The sequence below is a fragment of the Rhinolophus sinicus genome, chromosome 17 (assembly GCF_057876585.1).
Source record: "Rhinolophus sinicus isolate RSI-liver-muscle chromosome 17, RSI-T2T, whole genome shotgun sequence".
Classification (NCBI taxonomy): Eukaryota; Metazoa; Chordata; class Mammalia; order Chiroptera; family Rhinolophidae; genus Rhinolophus; species Rhinolophus sinicus.
In genome coordinates this window covers 121717753-121735571 of record NC_142517.1, presented here as the reverse complement: position 1 = coordinate 121735571, position 17819 = coordinate 121717753, and the positions used below count along the sequence as shown (strand labels likewise).

Here is a 17819-nt window from a genome sequence, read left to right as displayed (position 1 = left end):
AGCGGACGCGGGGAGCTGTCATCTAGGGCAGGAGACGCTGGAGATGGAAAACTGAGTTCTGGCAAGAGTGTAGCCACCTTTGCCGCACGCTGTACCGATCCACCTCTGTGCTTCCCAGACCTGACAGGAGGCTGGCATTCAGGAGAAGATTTTTCTAAATGAGTAGATGTGAACATGAGTAAGAGTACGGGTATAAATATCAATATGGATGAAACAGTGAAAATAGGAGTGGTTGGGAGCATCCTGGGTAGAATTTTTTTCTCTGCCTCAGGTCACTCTATGGTCCCAGTGGTTGCTGGGAGCTCCAGGCCACCTCACTGACCACAGGTACTCCCTTCCATGACCCAAAATACAGGGCAAAATGCAAAATCTCAAACAGAGGCAAATAACATTCATTTAAATAGCAAATATTGACCCTGCAAGGAGATAAGCAGAATACAAAGTGCAGGAGCACGAGGCAAACTCTGGGCCAAGCTAAGCAGGGGAGGCAGGTCTCAAAGAGAGGGCCTTGGGGTCAGGGACAGAGTCGGGGCGGGGGAACGCGACACCTTTATTTGAACCCACATACAAACCAGCCAGCAGCAAGGGGTTTGTAGGCTGCACTCCAGGAACCAGGGTCTCTGGCAAAAGGTAGGAGTGGCCACTGAAAAGATCCCAGGGACAGGGAAAGGGTGCAGGGGTCAGGGGCCCTGAATTCCCATCCTGCCTCTTCTCTACCTGGCTATGGGAACTGTAACTAAAGTTCCATCCTCGCCCTGAGCTTCTGTAATCAGGACATAGGATTTCTAAGGCCCCTTCAGCCCAAAAGACCTGAGATTGACTTGTCTCTGCCCCAACAGCTGCACACACTTCAGTAAGGTCTTTGACCTCAGTTTACCCAACTATGAAATGAGAGGCATGCTGCTCACCTGGGACTGTGTGAGAAAGCAGCGGAGAGGCCTGGACTAATTTAATGGTCAAAGTAACGAGACAGATGCCTGACTTTTGTCACTGACCCTCAGACTGAAGGACTGGGTCTGTGGAAGTGATGCAGTCACACAAGATCTGTCGCCCTCAAGAAGACTGGGAGCTCCTTGGGGAAAGAGGCCATGCCCGGTGTAATGCAGGAGACCCGGCGGGGTCTCTGCTCCCACTCCCCACATAAGAACACAGGAGATGGTGAGGCCAAAAAGGAACACCCACGGAGCCATAGGTAGGGGAGTCATATCACTATAGTCTCACTGGCGGCACTATACTCTCACTGGAGGCTGGATCCACACTGTCCGCAAACCGCCATCCACGCTTGCCAGCCCAGCCACCATCTCCTTGCTAGCCCCCATTCTTTCTCTCTCTGCTAGCGTAGCCACAGCAGTTATATTAGTGGCCAATGGCTCACTGGTTACAGCTACGGCCAACTAGCCACATCTGATGGCCATGCAATCACAGTTGATGGCCGTTTACTACCTGAGCCAGCACCTGTCTATGTGAGGCTGAGAGCCTGGAAACTACTTTCTGGGGCTCTGCCCCCACACCCGGCAGTGAGCCAGTTCTGGGGCGTGGTGGTGGTAATGGGGCAGGGGAGCCTGACTTGCAGTGTTTGTCAGTTTCTTTGGTGTGGCTACCCCACCATGGCCAATTTGAAGCCACCATAACATCACTCAACACGGAGCTGGAACGAGATGCACACAGAAGCAGCAGGCTGGCAGCTGTCCCAGGGCTGTCCCCGTAGGCAGCCTGGAGTGGGGCCACCCCTCTGTTCCGGTCACACCAAGTGTAAATGCGTTAGAGCCCCCAGCACAGGCCGAGCCATCCCTTGGACCTGCCTAGCAGCCCACCTCAGCTGCGCCCACCCCTGTGCTCTGTTGCTGAGACAGTAAGGCCCCACGGGCTTCAGGGTGGCCTCTGGTGGGGAGCTCGGGCAGGGCTCTACGTGGCATCAGCTATGGGTGGGCTGGTCTGGAGGGCCCAACACACCTTCACGGGCATGCTGGCATGTCTTGGGGCACACTCAGGCTCTCTTCAGGGTGACTGGTCCTTGCGCTTCTGTGGCACCTGGCTTCTACAGAGGGAGCAGCCCAAGAGAAGCAGGGTACGCTGGGTGGTCTTCTCTGACACAGGCTCAGAGCTCAGGTGGTGCCACTTCTGGCTCCAGATTCAAGCAGAAGGGGAATTCAACTTTACCTTTTGGGAGGGGGTGCAAGGGCCCAGTGCAGAAGAGCATATGGGGTGGGATATACGGCTGTGGCCACTGAAAGGAGACCCTACATCCAAGCTTTCCCCCAGTTCACTGCATTTGGGGCAGCCTAGGGAAAGGTAGCCTTAGAGGGTCTGATTCAGAAAGCATTACCAAGAAAACATCGGGTTATGACTTTCCAATAATATGATAGCTAAGAATATTTGAGCAATTATTGAGTGCCATGTGGGACTGTCCTAGACGCACGCATGAGTGATTTCATTGCTCTCTTACAGTAACCCTACAGGGTATGGACTGTGATTCTCTCCATGTAATGGATGGGGAAACTGAGGCATGCAGCAGTTAGACAGGAGTCTCGATAACTTTCCTGGAAGAAGCACAGGCAGGATTTAGACCCCGGCATCAGGACCCAGAGTCCAGCGGAGCCCATACTATTAGCTTTTGAGTTTCCTTCCTGGTCAAACCATGGAAAGAGAAACCAGCTGGCCTCCAGTGTCACCAGGCTGACCGCAGACCTGCCACTTACTAGCTGTGTCACTACATCTCTGAGCCCTTCTCAGCCTCAGCTTCCTGGACCATAAAATGGGATAATAGTGTCCATACCCTGGGCTTGCGAGGGCATCACATGGAATCATTCGTTCCAGGTGCCAGGTACCAGGTCGGTATTAAACAAACATTAAGTTCCTTTCCTTTTCCCCCTCAGGAAGGAAACTTGAAGACAATGCACATAACAAAATACTACTGTTCCTCAAGGAGGTCAAGACAATTCAATGATTCTGTGATTAAAAGCAACGGTGAACCTGCTGGAAAAGATAAAAGGGTGATCATTGTAGCAATGAGTGCCTACAGTGTGCCAGGCTGCCTACTAGGTGCTTTATATCCTGAGCCTCCCAACAAAGCTGCAGCGTGCAATGAAGGAGTCTGAGATTGAGAGATTTTAAGATTGGACCCAAGTCCCAAAGCAGTAACTACAGAAGAGAAATTCGAGTCCAGCACGCTCTCATTTGCTGTGTCCCTCTTGTCTTGCCATGGTTCCCTAGAGGTGCTACTGAAACACAGAAGCTGAGTATGCCTAGGAAAAGTAGTTTGGGAGGCACTTCTGGTAAGGGAAATGACAGCCTAACACTAACAAGTTCTTGCCTTCTGGCCAGTTGGTATCAGATCTAAACTCCTCAGGGAGCCTACAAGCTCCTGCCTGCTCTGGGTCCCCATGACCTCTAGATCCCATCTCCTCCCACACTACCCCTGTCTGTACCCACGCTGCTCTTGCCAGTCACATTCCTGCCTCAGGGCCTTTGCACTTGCTAGTCCCACAGCTTGGAACACTCTACCCATGGACCTGGGTGTAGCTTGCCCTTTACCTCATTTAAGTCTCTGCTCAAAAGGCACCTCCTCAGGGAGGCCTTTCCTGACCCCTCTGTCTATCATACATCTACCTTACTCTGTCCCCTTAACCTACCTTTGTTGTTGTTGGGGATTTTCTGTTTGTTTGTTTGCTGGTTAGCATTTGGCACTATCTGACATTATCCTGTATATTTTTCTCCTTATTTATATTTATTGTCTGTCTTCCCACTGCAATGTCAGCCCTAGGAGGGTAGGGGCTTCATCTACACTGGTTACTGCTATATCCCTGGGGCCTATTGCACTACCCGCACACAGTGGGTGCTCAATAAATGGTCACAGAACCCAAAGAAGCCCTGATTAGCAGGTCAGAGGGCATAGCAAGGGGCTAGGAAGCTTGTGACTTAATAGTCACCCTGAAGGAGAATCTACTTAGGGTCTTGATTTTGTTTTGAATCAGAGCATCAAGGCCTGTCTGAAAGGATGGCCACATCCTTGCCCACTGATATCCAGGATTTTAAGAAGCTCTTTCCTAACAAGGGACATGCTGCTTTTTAGCTAAGCATGACCGCATTACAGGCAGTGCCCCAGAAAGAGGGGGTGGTGGTGGTGGTAATATTTTCATAGGAGACACAGAAGGCCACTCACTTCCAAGACCCAAATGCAGGGCTGCTTCACGGGAATGCGACCTGTGCAGTGGTACAAGGCCCACACTCAGAAGGCTCCATGCACAGGCGGGCTCTGTGCTTAGTTTAATGCTGTTGTAGCTGCCGTCTTGCAATTCCAAGCTTTTAAACAAGGGGACCGTGTTTACATTTGCAATGGGCTCTGCCCATTATGTAGTCTGTCCTGCCCAAAGAAATGATCGATCGATGGTGGAGCTGCTGGCTTATAGACATTGATTATTTGTGGGAAGAGGTCCCTGTGGGCGCTCATCATCCACACCATCGAGGCCACCATTTGCTTCACCAGTTATAGTCACTGGGCACCTACTGTGTGCCAGGCACTGTGTTAGGTGCTGGAGAAGCAGAATGAAGGAGGCTTGGCACCTGCCCCGGGAGCTGCTTGTTAAGAGGAGAGACAGCAGATAAAGAGAGGTGACACTGAGCTTGAGGGGGCAGGTTGGGGGCAGAGTGAATAGCAATGCAGGCCTGCAAGGGACCAGGTGCTATTGGGACCATCAAGTTGGGATCAACCCAGGGCAATCTGGCCCCCAAGCCTATGCCCTCACCCTCCTCACTAAAGCCTCTGCAGAGGCACCAGGAGCGGGAGGCGGGAGGGCAGCAAAGCAACATTCTTGGTCCTGAAACCATCCGCTCTGGACTTGGCTGGGGCCTGTGTGCCCAGGAGGAGCTGGAGCCAAGGGTGTTGAAGGCTTGACAGCTATCTTGTGAGTAAACGGAGCCCTGGTAGGGGTTAGACAGAGGGTACCACAGAGTGACCTCTTGTTGGAGAGTCTTCCTGCAACCCCTGCAGCACGTGGAGGAACAGAAAGCAAAGTCCTGGAGCAGGAAAAGAAGAAATGTCTTTAAAAAGATCTTTTGTGCTCTCCATTCCTCAAATCTCCTCTCATTTATGGAGCCATGATCATAGCCAGTGATATACATGTATCTCCTTGAGTCCTTACAACCAGCAAGGAATTTGCTATTAACTCCATGTTTCAAGGAAGGAAAAAGAAGTAAGGAGAGGGGGAGTCACTTGCTCAAAGTCACGCAGTCACAGGGACACAGGGAGAGGGCATTTGGAAGCCCAGGCTGGGAGCTCCCTGATATGCTCTGAAGCGGAGGACGCCCCTGCAAGGGGAGAGGCTCAGGCGAAGCGCCCCTCTGGGAGTGTTTGCATGGAGGGGGCAGCCTGCGCCCAGGTCCTTAGAGGAGCAGGGCGCCTGGCGGGCTTCAGAGGGGCACTGATTGGGCAGGAAAAGAGCCTCCAGCTCCTGGGCTGCTCAACATCTGCGCACTGGGGGCTCAAGGCGTCCCACGGTGTCGCCCCGCTTCTGCCCCCTCGGGCTGTGCCGAGCGGATGCGCTGCCTGCGTGTGAACAGGGCTTGTTTTCCCTTCACGCCCTCGGGCTCCGTTTTTATGAAGAACTTCCTTCTGTTGGTGCTTTGGGAATATTCATTCCTGGCTTGCGCAGCACGCGGTTGACAGTTGGGCTGGGAAATGTACCCGCGGTTTAATTAGGGCATCGCTAGGCTGTGCCAAGAAGCCGCTCCGCCCTTCCCTGCTGTCTCTACCTGGGACACCGCCCCACCCCCAACCTGCCCCACTGTGGGGGGCTCGGTCACTGCCGCTGCTGCTGTGACACCAGCACTGCTCCCGCTGCTGGCCCAGAGACCTCGTGTCCCCAGCCTGCCCTCCGCCCTCTCATCCTTCACAGGAACCTGTCCCTGCCAAAGTAGGCTCTTATTGTCCTCCAAATCGTCCCTCTTCTCACACACTGCTGTTCTTACGCTGCTCCCACTGGGATGGACTGAGCTCTCCTCCTGGCATAGATCTCTCCTGCCTCCAGACCCCTCCAAATTCTTTCTAATCACCCCTCCCTTCACTCACCCACCCGCTGAAGTGCCCTTGGCTGCCACGGGCATCCCAGGCCACCTGCTGCTCTGCCCCAGCCACCTCAGGCGATGGAAGGTGGTGGACACCTGGCCTGAGTTTCCTTCATCCCCAGCAGCCCCTCAGGAGGGGCTCACATGGAGATTTCACCCTGTCATTGAGGAAGCTGAAGGAAACATTAACAAGAAGCCTGGCAGAGTTGAGTATGGACCACACCCATCAGCCTCTACGGCTCTGGGCAGGGCGAGGGGAGACCTCACGCCCCAAAAGCCCAGAAGAATACTGCAGAAGGCTGACTGGATTGACAGTAAATGTCAAGCCAAAAAATAAATATTGAAAATTCGACTGCATATTATGTTAAAATCCTACTATAAAAAAAACTGGAAAAAAATATTTGCAACACATATGGCAAAGGGTGAGTTTCCTTAAATGCTAAAGCACTCCTACAGTAAGTGGGAAATCAACAACCTAAGGGAAACCGAGCAAATAGCAACAGGCCATTCACGGAAAGGAGCCACAAATGGCTTCTTAAGAAACGAGGAGATAGATGCACAGTCTTACTCATCATGACAGAACCATGGTGGCAACAAATGACATTTTGGTTAATTTGGATAAACATCAAGATGTGTGGCCTGGTAGGAGAAAAAGGCTGCAGGGAGGGGCCGTGCTGGGCTCCACTGGAGTGCAAGGCCGGGGCCTGCGTGATTTCAGTGGATGGCTGGTCGTGTTTGGTGAGTTCAACAGGTTGCGCAGGAGTGAAGCCTGGGGTGGATCTTTGGTGAGACTTGGTGCAAATCTCTGTTCCACCACTTCCTGGCTGCATGACTGCAGGCAGTTTGCTTATATTCACTGAGCCTCCGCGTTCTCATCTGTAAACTGAGGTCATGATGTGCTTCCAGGGATGACTAAGAAGTTTTCAGGGGAGGGGAAGAATCGGAGTAATGCCAAGGCTAAGAGAGGGAGAACTGGGGGAAGGAAGCGAGTGGCTGCTGTGGGGGAGAGGAGGGACATGTGCGGGTGGGAAATGCATCCCTGGGGTTGAGACAATTCAATTACCTCTGAATCAGGCACAGTGGGGGCGGACCTGAGACTGCTGAGGGGAAGGGGTGAAGAGAGAGTTGGAGACCGCAATTTCAAGGTTATATGGTCAAGGAAAGGAGAGAGATTGAAGGAGGGGTAGGGTACAGTTGCAGAAGGCGGTTAGTTTGGGGGAGGTAAGACTATCTGTAGGCTGTGAAAATGTCTCTGGCTCCCAAGACCCTCTTTCCCATCAGCATCTCAAGTCCGGCTCATGACTAGTTCTTCTGAATGGCCATTGTTATATGACCCAACATAGTAGAAGTCCAGTGCCCAACAGAGAAATGGGCCAGAACCCAGCTTTCCAGGAATTAGATAGAGGTGATGGCATTTGACCCAGAGCTGCAAAGCCAGAGAAACAGTCTGAAGTGCAGGAAGGAAGGACGTGAAGGAAGTGAAAACTCTGGCCTAAGAGAAGCCCACCTCCATGGCCAAGCAGCCAGGTTAACAGGAAAATAGATTCCAGAGCCACAGCTGGGAGTGAACCTAAAACGTATGTTCATGGAATGGTGCCTGACACACAACGGGCACTCAACAAACATTTCTCTAATGCATAAACTGAAAGGAACCTTGGAAGACTTGCTAAAACAAGTACAGTGGTACCTCGGTTTTCAAACATAATCCATTCTGGAAGACCATTTGAGTTCTGAAACGTTCAAAAACAGCCGACAGCTAGGCCTTAGGATCTTATACTCAATGGAAGCACGTGACATGTTCGACTTCCAAGGCATGCTCGAAAACCGAAGCATTTACTTCTGAGTTTATGGCATTCATAAACCGAAATGTTCGTCAATGGAGATGTTCGAAAACCAAGGTACCACTGCAGTTCAAGTCTGAGACCATGAGTACAACGAGGATACAAGGGCAAGGTGGCTGTGAGTGCAGATGCTGGGCTGGCAGCACAGGTGTGGTACAAATGTCATCTGTAGGTCTCAGCATAGACGGAGGTGGGCCCAGTGGTCTCACCCTGGCAGCTCCAAAGAGGGCATGCAGTAAGCAGCTCTGTGCTCCCCCACAGAAAGGTGTCATCTCAGTGGGAAAAAGATGCTTTGCTGGGACCTGGCAGCTGAACCCAGGCTCCCTGGATTCTGCAGAGCAGCTTTCCTCAGTGTTTTGGGCTACCTGACTTCCATGGAGCAGGAAACCCTACTACCCTTGGGTAGAGAAAGGCTCCAGGGCTCACAGATTCCAAGGAGTGTGAGGGTGTGGAGAATGGGGGGTGAGGGAGAAATGAGGGCAGTTTTGAGGACTTCAGAAACAGCCATATTCAGACTGCACACTAACATCCCCCCAGTATCTGCCTCAGTTCCCCAGGTCCCTGGGCGTCCCTGTGCAGGCTTAGGCCAGAATTTCAGCAGTAGCTGACTGGTCCCTGGCCAGCCAATGGGCGTTTCCTCTAAACCCATGCCTGGTCCAATCAGCTCCAGGCTGGGTTTGTGGAACGCATGTCACGTTGGAAGAGGGAACAGGACAGGGCAAGCAAATCAGCTACCGTCTGGGTTATCCTGAGTGACTTGTGAGATAGAAGAGTCAAGTGTCTACAAGTGGGATCAGCTGACCTGGGCTCCATCTATCCCTGACGAGCTCTGTGAAACAGTGCATTCTCCCTCCGAGCCTCAGTTTCCTAAATTGCAAAATGGTTATAATAATATGTTTGTCACAGGGTTGTTGTGAGGAGAAAATGAGATAATAAATAGGAGAGTGTTTTGTAAACCGTAAAGCTAGAGGCGAGTTATTTAGTTTCACTCTCAAATGCAGTGTATGTTGTTGTTGTTTTTAATTTTTTATTGGGGAATATTGGGGAACAGTGTGTTTCTCCAGGGCCCATCAGCTCCAAGTCAAGTCGTTGTCCTTCGATCTAGTTGTGGAGGGCGCAGCTCAGCTCCAAGTCCAGTCACCATATTCAATCTTAGTTGCAGGGGGCACAAGCTGCCCCACCGGCAGCTCAGCAGCAGCTCGTTGTATTCAATCTAGTTGTGGAGGGTGCAGCTCACTGGCCCATGTGGGAATCGAACCGGCAACCCTGTTGTTCAGAGCTCGCACTCTAACAAACTGAGCCATCTGGCCGCCCATGGAGTGTATGTTCTTGAGTTTTACTTTGCAGTAAACCTTTGTCCAGCCCCTGGCTAATGCTGCACACAGGTCAGATCTTACACCTACACCCACAACCTGTGAGAGAACATGCATACAAATCTTTTTGCAGAATGCATCCAGCTGGACTATCTTAGCTCCACTTGCAGCTCTGCTTCCAGGAGACGCTGGTTAGACCATCTGGGTCTCAGTTTCTCCATCTGAAAAATGGTTTGACATCACTGCTTTGCCCGCTCAAATACTGCTGGAGGATTAAATAATCTCCCCTTCTCTCTGCTTGCCTTCTTTTCTCCTGTTTTGTCTTTCCTCTCCTCTTCCCTGAGGCTTCCATGGATGGTAGCAGCTGAGAAGGAAGGAGACCTTCAACAAGCCCTGCCTCTTCCGAAGTCGTCTAACACCCTGGCCATCTGCTCATGCCGCCCAAGCCAGGCAAGAGTGCACTTTGCATTCCCCTTTAAACGTTTCAAGTGTGTCAGTAACATTTTCACAACTGGCTTATAAACCTTAGAGGTTGTCTTTAAACTCTTTTGTGAAAATCACAACTGTGCTGTCTGCATAATCAGAATGGGCATCGAGCAAAAGTCTGTTGGAGGAAACGGAACTAGCAGCTTCATGGCTCTCGTGGCCCCTTTTCTTGCTGCTCCCACTCTCCTGACCTCCACTTGTTTCTCACCATTCCCACAGCTTCCGTTTCCCGTACTTTGCATGTCGGGGACAAAATCCTCCCGTTCAGTGGGCTGACCAAGCTCACCTCCTCCTGGACCCCTTCCCTCCGGTCCCTGGGATCCTGGGACCCAAGTGAGGAGGGGCTGCCGCTCCTGAGCTTTCACCCAACCCTGCAGGCCCGGGTGTCATCTCTTGCAACAGCTGACGGTGACGCCTCCACCATTCTGGTGTCACTTTTAACACTGCACGTTCACACCACCGGCTGACTGTCTGTGTAAGGAGGCCACAGCACAGCCTCATGCAGCCACACCCCACGTGTGGAGTTGTTAATCTGGCAGTTGTTCGGCAGGTTCTCTTGGCCTCACCTCCAAATGTGTTACTTCTGCAGGGAACGACACCGTGGAACTGTACACGCTCTCCCAAGAAGGAATGCTAGGGCCTGCCTGTCCTGCATCAGCCAGGAGAGATGGGGGAGGCATTTCAGAGCCATGGCATGCAAAGCTCTGGGGCCTGGATCTCCATGCACACAGTTCCCTAAATTAGAAGAAGAGAAAAGGGAAGAGGGAAATTGTGTCACCATGCCACTTAAAGTCTTTTATTGAATCTGCATGTTTACTACAATTTTCAAAGAATATTTCATGATGTAATGGTAAGAGACAAAGGCAGCAGGCAGAACCTATACACAATGAGATTTCAATACTGTAATGTAGGGTAGACATTACCACAGTTCACCCATATCCAGCTCCCCACCACTTCCAGGCACTTGGGAGGCCTTCACTTCCTCACCCCTTGAGATAAGGTATGTCCATGTGACTTGCTGTGGCCAATGAATTGTGAGGAAAGTAACAGGTCACTTCCAGGTGGTGGTGTTTAATTTCTGGCATTCCCTGCTCAGCCTACTCTTGCCCTGCTTCAGCAGCCATAGGAGCATTGTTGGTATGAAAGGCCCAGAAAATCAAAGGAACCAACCTATGGGGAACAGCACCCCTGATTGTTACCTGGAGTCATATGATCTGGGTACAAGCAAAAATAACCCTGTTTGCTGTTAAACCACTGAGATTTTGGTATGGTTTTCCCTGCAGCATGACCTATCCTTTATTGGCTGATACAATAAATATATGATATAGATGCAAAAAAAAATAATAATAAATCATCAGGAAACATTGCAGTTACTGGTGATTTTGTTTTTAAACTTTTCTAAATTTTCTATAGTTAGCACGTGTTACTTTTATGACTTTTTTTCTTTCAGTTTTATTGAGATATAACTGACATACAGCACTGTATAAGTTTAAGGGGTACTTACTTCTATGACTTAAAAAAGTGGCTAATGTTAAGCATAGCTACCTTTTTTAAGTAAATAAATGTGTCCTTGGAACTGTGCTAGAGATTTTAACTGTGGCATTTCATTTCATTCTTACAAGACCCTAAAAGGATTTTCCCATTTTAAAAAGAATTCTGAGATTTCGAGGATAGGTGCTAGGTAATCTACACTCATTATCTCATTTATCTCCTCAGAGGTGTGAAGTATTTTATTCCAGTTTTAAAGATGAGGCTCAGAGAAATTAATTGAGTTGCCCATGGTTAATCACTTAGGAATTGAAGGAAGTGAAATTGAAACAACAATAACCACAATAGTACATACCTTTTATTGGATGCTTCTATGTGCAGGCCCAGGTATGATCTCATTTTATCCTCTCAGTAATTCTATGATGTGGGTACTTGTATTATTTCAATTTTATAGATGACAAAGTGAAGGCTCAGAGAGACTGAGCAACTTGCCCAGAGTCACACAGCGAGTGATTTGCAGAACTGGAATTAGCATGTTGGTCTGTCCAAACTTTGCTAAGAGTAGAAGTGGTACAAAAGCTGTCTTTAGGTAATACACACATGAACATTTTACAACTAAATTTCTATTTTTACTAAAATATTTATGCAGAAAAATTTTAAAGTCAACTGTTACCAGGAAACCGATGATGAAAAGCAGCAGTCCTGCCTCTCCTCTCACCGCCTAGCCCCCTCCTCAGAGGCAACTCCTTTCAATTCTTTCAGCTATCCCTTCTGACATTTACTTTTATATTTCTAAATATCATTCTTTACCATTACTTTTTAGATATTATTTATTGGCTTCCTCCTGTAGAAGATTCTGATGCTCCACCAGACACCACGCACAAACCCACACTTTTCCTTTCAATATAGTTCTATCACAGTTGATAAATCAATACTCAGTTTTTACATTATCATACCTACTTATACATTATTCACAGATAAACAAAATACTATATTATGGTTATAGTTGCTGTCTTCTACACCTCCCCCCTACCCTGGAGTTAATTATCCCAGTTTTCATTTAATTAGTTGTTGACATAACATCATTAATTCTTCCTACAAACATGTCTAAAGTTCTAGCAATATATTTCAAATATATCTGGGAACTTATCAGTTCTATTTTCCTCTTGAAGCCCTCTGTCCTGCTCCCACCTGGACCAGTTGATCTCCTAGCTGTCTGTATAGAAGTCCTGAAATTTCTCTTCATCAGTATCCTAAGAATTCCCTTCACCACTCTCATATGTTGGATCCTTGTTTCTTAGATCCTAAGCCATGTTCTTCCTTGGTTTACTCCTTTCATTTGTTGTAATATGCATGCCAGTAGCTTCCTTGGAAACTGCATATGGGAGTTCAGTTTTGGGATAATTGATTGACAGTTTGGCTGGATGCATAAATCTTGGTTGGAAATCATCTTCCCCCAGAATTCTGAAGGCAGTTCTCTACAACCACATGTTCTGGGTTGATGTTAAGAAGTCCAATGCCATTCTGGTTCTTGATGCTCATTATGTGACCCTTTCAGTCTCTGACAGCTTCTAGGATCTTCCTTTATCTCTGTGTTCTAAAAAAATATTATTGAATAAAATTCAATACTTATTCTGAATAAAAGAAAAAGCTTTTAATAAGTTAGATTAGGTTGATAATGCCATAAATTGGCATTTATATATTTTAACCCAGAACCAGGGGGGAGATCCTACAAATACTGCCATCACACCACCACCCCTCTGGAGTCCCAGACAATGCAATGAAGGGGGTATCAAATTGTAAAGGAGGAGGTGACCTATTACTGTTTGTAGATTATTTGACCATTTACCTGAGAAATCCAGAAGAATCAATTGAAAAACTTATTGAAAATGACAGAATGATTGAGTAAGGTAACTGAATACAAAACTAGTGTTCTACTATCATAGCCTTGAAATATACAGAAAATAACCAGTACTAAATCACAATAAATGAAAGACTCCATTTGCAAAAACAACCTAGAAACAAACTTAAAAAATGTGCAAAATCTATGAAGGAAACTTTCTGAATGCTATTGAAAGATACAAATGTGAACTTATACCACATTCTTGGATTAAAAAGTTCAACATTCTAAGGATATCAGTTCTCCCTAAATTAATCTACACATCAACACAATCACACTGAAAATACCAACAGGATTTCTCATGGAACTACGCCAGACAAGTTAATGCTAAAGTTGATATGGAAAGATACACAAGCATGATTATCCAGGAAAAGTATGAAAAAGAAATGTAAAGAGCAGCAAAACATGACCCCATCAAATACTTACATGTATTTTAAATCTATTATACAGCCAAATAATTAAAACTATGGTACATGAATAGATAATTTAGAAACTATAGTCATCCAATGTATATAGGAAGTTACTGTATGATCAAGATGGCATTTTAAAAACGGGATTTATCCATATTTGGTATAGGGACAATTGGCTACCCATCTGTAAAAGAAATTAATTTAGATCTTCACTTCACATGTTACACCAAAATTAATTCCACATGCATCCAGGGCTTAAATGAAATCATGAAATCCTTAAAGTACCAGAAAAACACAGGGCTATGCGAACAATCACCCACTAAGTCTCTACTCTAGCTTACTGACTTGGCAACCTGTGAGTAGAGTCAACCTGTGTGTTGTTGACTAAATAATGGATTGACTGTCAGGATCTGTAGATGCCATGTTAAGTGGCTGCCAATAGGAAGGCCTGGACTAGATTTGCTGCACGTAATTTGTTTGGTTCTACGTACCAGTGTTAACCATTTTTGGTTTTGATCTAATATATATATTTTTTACAGATATATTTTATTGCAACATCAATGTTTTAACATTGATCAATATCAAGTTTTCATATATCATAACAATTTAAGAAGAACAAAATAGAATGAATTTATTTAATTAAGATTAGTAATTTCCAATTTAAGCCTGAATATTTATTATTTACATACCATTCCCACAATATTCTTTTCTTTTTATTAGTTTCAGTGTACAAAACAATGTAATAGTTAGACATTTCACCCCTCACAAAGTGATAACCCCCGTCCCCCAATCTATTGCCTCTCTGACGTCATATAAATCTATTACAATTCCATTGACTCTGTTCCCTATGCTGTAGTCCATATCCCATGACTGTGTGTGTGTATATATATATATATATGTTTAATTATAGTTGACATACAGTATTATTCAGCTTCAGGTGTACAGTGCAGTGATCAGGCATTGATCTAATATTTTAAAACTGGAAGATTTCGCGTAAAAATCTGGATTTCAGACTTCCTCTGGAATGTCTAAATGTCTGGGCCCTCATTCCTGCATGGAACAATCAACTGGGGATGGGGCAACGTGAGCTCCAGGTCCTGAGGAGCTAACAGGACTCAGTGACCAGAGCAAGTGAAGAAAAGTGGTGGCAAGGGAGCCCAGAACCCTGGCATGGGGGTGAGGGGATGAGGCTGTAGCTGGGGGGAGGAGAGGTTAGGTCGCTGTGGTTACTTAGGCAAGAAGTCATGGCAGAGACAGCCAAAGGGATGGGCTTGGTCAGAGGGAATTCGGGGCTTGAATCCACAGGGATTGGAGACAGATGGGAGGGCTGTGGGCATGCGTTCGTGTGGGGGGGGGGGAAGGAAGGGAGGGAAAGAGAGAGAGAAACAGGGGTGGGCAGAGGAGCTTTTGGAGGAGAAACTAAGGAAGGACCCCAAGATTCCCACTCAGGTGGGTCAATGCTCACAAAAATATAAACCACACTCCTCTTAAAACCCAAATTCTTTGTGTGAGAGAGCTGGCCACTGGTCATCTCTCTAATCCTCTCTTCTCACTATGCTCACCTTGCACGTCAAGACACAGGGGCTGTGGGCCATCCCAAAAGAGGCCAGGGGCTTTTGTGCCTCAGGGCTCTTGTACTTACTGTTCCCTCTGCCTGAGACACTGTTCCCCTCACTCTTTAGCTGCATGGTTCCCCCTCATCCTTCAGGTTTCCCCTTAAATATTCTTTCCTAAAAGAGCTTTGGAATATACTTGTAGAGGTTGAGAGACAGCAAAAAAGGCCGGTTCCCATGGAGCCCTGGAGACCATAGAAAGGCCGGTAGATTTCTGAGTACAAAGTGAAAGTCTGAAGGGGCTGGTGGTGGGAGTTGTGGTGATACAGTGACTGGCTCTGATTTACCTCTTGAAAGGCTGTCTCTAACATACACATGGGAAGGAGAACACAAAGTCAGAGAGAGTGGCAGCAAAGGGAGTTTGGGCACTTGTCCTGGTGGGAGATGGCAGAGGCAGTGGGACTAGAGGGAAGTGACTATGTGTTTTGTGAATGTGCAGGTGGGCTTAGGGTGAGAGCTGGGTATCAGGGAAGAGAGTCAAGGGATATTACTTGGTTTCCAAGCCCAGCAGAGGGGTGATGGCAGTCCCGGGTCCTGAGGTGGAGACCCTGCAAGGAAAGCATCAGAAATGGGTTGGGAGAATGCGAGTTCTGCTGAAGCCCGCTTCCTTGGAGTCCCCTTCCACTGAGGGCCTGGAGAGTCTGATGGTGGTGGTGCTGAAGGGCATAATGTCAGCTGGGCCACTGCCCTTCTTAGCTCCATGGCTCAGGCCAGGGGCTGTGAAGAAGTCTGAAAAACTAATGGCGTGGCTACGGAGCTCCCTCCCGCCCTGGCTGCAGCACGGCCAAACGAAAGGACATGTGACCAGTGGCTCGGGTAGGAGGCAGATCCCACCCTGATCGGTCAACCTCATCTGTGAAGTGAGTGTCAAATGACAACCCACTTCGCGGGGGCTGGGTATCGGGGAATATAAAGGCTGCCGTCTTTATAGGATCGGGTGCTGCGTCTGGTCCCACGGCCTGGGCCTCGTGCTCGCCCTCTCCCTCGGCGGCTTTGGGATGCATTTGTGCAGATGGGGAAGCAGGGCCAGCGCAGGAGCTTTGTCTGCACAGAATACCGGGCACCCAGACCAAGCCGCTTTGTGCCGGGTCCGGCGTTGGTGGGGCCCGCGTCCCCCCGACCCCCTGCCTCTCCTGCAACCCCCACCCGGCCCTCGGCCCGGAGGGGGCGCCCGCTGCTTCGCTGCCGCAGCCGCTGCGCAGCCCCGGGAGCCAGAGGGCCTCTTAATTGTTCCCAGAACGGGTGGCGTTTAGATCAATTAATATGCAAAACAGGAGTAAATCATCTCATTCGGGGGCCCCACGCGGGGCGGGAGCCGAGGCATTTGCTATGCAGTGAGGTCGCGGCCCCCGCCGCGTGTTTATCTGGGGAAATGGAAATCAGGCAGCGCACAAAGCCGCCCCGCGGCCAGGCCGCGCCCTCCGCTGCCCTGGGCTGGGTTGCCGGCGCCGGTCCCGACCTGACAACAGGGCTGCATAGAGCCGCGCAGTAGGCCGGGGTAGGCTCTGGCCCTGGAGCCGGTGGCTGTGCACCTTGTGGCCACGTACGGCCCTTCTTTGGGCCGCCATACCTAGTTAGTAATAATAAAGAGTTCATTATTACATAAATCAGGTAAACAGAGAATACGACTCTTTAAGTGCTTCAGATTGGATCTTACATGCTCATGATCCATGATTATGCTATTGAGCCTTGAATAAGGCTAAAAGTCTCATTTCAATTACTGCATTTCATCCTCGAAATCACACTAAGAAGCACATCCAATTATTCCCATTGTACAGCTGAAGAAATGGAGGCAGAGAGGTGAAGACATTCACCGGGGTAACCACGCCTGGCGTTGACCAAGCGCTTAACCACTGAGGCATAGTCCTAGGCCTTTGTTATTTAATTAGGCAGGCCCTCTCTGCAGGGGAAAATTGCCTCCTCAGGCAGTTCTGTTAGCTTAGGGAGAGTTCCATTCCTTCTCATTCTTCCTGCATTCAAGAAACTTAAATGAGTGCCCACTGTGTAAATTGCACACTTCTGGACTCTGGGGGTTCTGGAACAAAACAAGAAATGCGCAGCCCTGGTGGGAGCCACATAGTGAGAGCACCTTCGGGAGAAAAGAGCAGATGAAAGGGTCGGAAGTGACCCGCTGGTCTTCCTGAGGAGGTAGCCTTTGAGCAGAGACCTGAAGGCAGTGAGGGAGGGTTCCAGACACAGGCAGTGGCCTTGAGGAAGCAACACCAGAAGGTGGGTGAGGCCCGTGTGTGGCAGCAAATGGGGAGTGAAGCACACAAGGCAGAGAGTGGTCGGGGCGGGCCCTGGGGTGCTGGCTCCAGGCCTGGCTGCACACTGGGGTCACTTAGTCTGCGGGACAGCCTGGGTATCAGGAATTGTAAAGAGCCCTGGTGATTCTAATGGCAGCCAGGATTGAGAAGGCCTGGCAGACCATGATTCAAAGTTTAAATTGGGCTCTGCTGAGGTATTAAGCCTCAGGGGATTTTTAAGCAGAGGAGGATATGACCTGATACAGAGTTTTATTAACAATAACTCTGAGTGTGGAGACCAAGTTGTACAGCGACAAGGGGAGGACTTGGGAGACCAGTAGGGGACTGTCGTGCGGGAGACCCTGCTCGCTGCGCCATTTGTCGTGCACGGAGGCCTTCTCGCCGCGCCATCTTTCAGGCGGGGCGGCCTGCAGGGTCTCTGTTCCCACTCCCCACACA

At 48.8% G+C, this 17819-nt stretch overlaps 1 long non-coding RNA gene across 1 annotated transcript in view; it reads right to left on the bottom strand.

The window, feature by feature from the left end:
- Positions 1–8968: 8968 nt before the first annotated feature.
- Positions 8969–17819, bottom strand: part of LOC141567233 (uncharacterized) — a 51258-nt gene continuing 42407 nt past the window's right edge. Inside the window, exons 2-3 of the long non-coding RNA XR_016019598.1 lie at positions 11547–12788; positions 8969–10438 (exon numbers count right to left, since the gene is read on the bottom strand). This is a non-coding gene — a long non-coding RNA (uncharacterized LOC141567233). The remainder of the gene's footprint in view (positions 10439–11546; positions 12789–17819) is intronic.